Source organism: Bidens hawaiensis, unplaced genomic scaffold (genome assembly GCF_021521415.1).
Source record: "Bidens hawaiensis isolate Kalapana, Puna unplaced genomic scaffold, B.hawaiensis_p1.1 tig00003698_1, whole genome shotgun sequence".
NCBI lineage: Eukaryota > Viridiplantae > Streptophyta > Magnoliopsida > Asterales > Asteraceae > Bidens > Bidens hawaiensis.
The window spans coordinates 2,373,376-2,375,013 of NW_027491212.1; positions in this window are offsets into that span (position 1 = coordinate 2,373,376).

The window sequence follows — 1,638 nt, forward strand, 5'->3', positions numbered from 1 at the left end:
TTTGTGCACGTGATTAAGGGACCAAAGTGGATGAATGCGCTGTAACTCCACTCGTCCAAGTAATGTTCTTTTCAAGTTTGACGTTTTTGTCATATTCTCCTTTGTCTAATTGGTCTAATAAGTGTACCTAGAGGTGGACAACAAAACCGGTTCCTGGAACCGGTTCGGTGGAACCGAACCGGTTCCTACCCGTTTTTCGTAGGAACCGGTTCGGTTTCGTTTCAACCCGACGATCCGGGACCGGTTTGACATTTTTGGAGGTGGACCGGGTAGGAACCGGAACCGAACCGGAACCGGTTCTGGAACCGGTTCGACCGGAACCGGTTCGGAACCGGCTCTAGCCGTTGGAGTAGTTCTAGCCGTTGGGAAACGGTTTTATGGCCGTTTTTTGACCGTTGGGGTCAAAAATGGCCGTTTTTTGGCTCCCCAAATACCCCACTACTAGTATAAATAGGTATTTGGTGTAATGGGTTCATCACAACACTCAAAACGCAAACCCGAACGCAAAAAAATACAAAAAAAACACTATTACAACGTTCTGAGTTCTCTAATCTCTTGTTTTCTCTTCTTCTATATTCATATTTGTTGTTATGGCTGCCTCACAATCATCGGTTGGTCAAGGTTCCACTGCCGGACCAAGTTTCGTTCGTATTGTACCTCATAATCGTAATCAAGAGATTTGGTGCAATTGGGATTTGGTTGAATTGAGTGACCATTCATTGAAGGCTCGGTGCAAGTTTTGTGGGATTTATTTAAACCCACTTTCGAATTCAAATTTGAAGAAACACATCGAAAGACCGTATTGCAGGGCGTTGAAACAGAACGTCGAGTCGCAACAAACGCAAATGGATAGTGAAGGCGGAATATTTACATACCAAATTGATCGAGTTCAAGATCGTATGGCGAAGTTTGTGATTCAAGAAGCTTTGCCGTTTAGCCACTTCGACAACCCTCGCTTAACCGCCATGATTCGAGATACGCTTCAACCACAATACACTCACGTAAGTCGTCATACTCTTAAACGTTATTGTTTAAAATTGTGGAAGAAGGCCAAAGAGGTACTAATTGCATATTTTGAAAATATAAATACGGGAATAAACTTAACTAGTGATGTTTGGTCGGCTCCACATGGTCTACCCGAATCTTATCTTTGTGTCACCGCTCATTGGGTAGACCCGTCATCGTGGGAAATGATGAAACGCACCATTGCTTTCGAACTCTTTGAGTATCCACATACGGGAGATAATTTGTTTGAAAATTTAGATTATGTTATAAAAACTTATAAACTAGAAAATAAAATATTTTCAATTGCATTTGATAACGCGTCGAATAATACATCGGCGGTTGATAAATTAAAATTAAAATATACGCCGATTTGCAATGGTGTATTTTTTCACTCAAGGTGTGTTGCACATATCATTAATTTAATCGTGCAAGACGGACTTGCTTCGAATGAGGTTACATCGGTTATAAACGATTTTAGAGTAATGCTACATGAAGTTTTTAAGAAAAGTAAAAAAAGACAAATGGATTATAGAAAATTTTGTAAAGATACGGGAAGAAAAGCTTTGGGAGCTAATTGGGATGTACCTCATCGATGGAATTCCACATGCATAATGTTTCAAAGTGCTTTGAAAC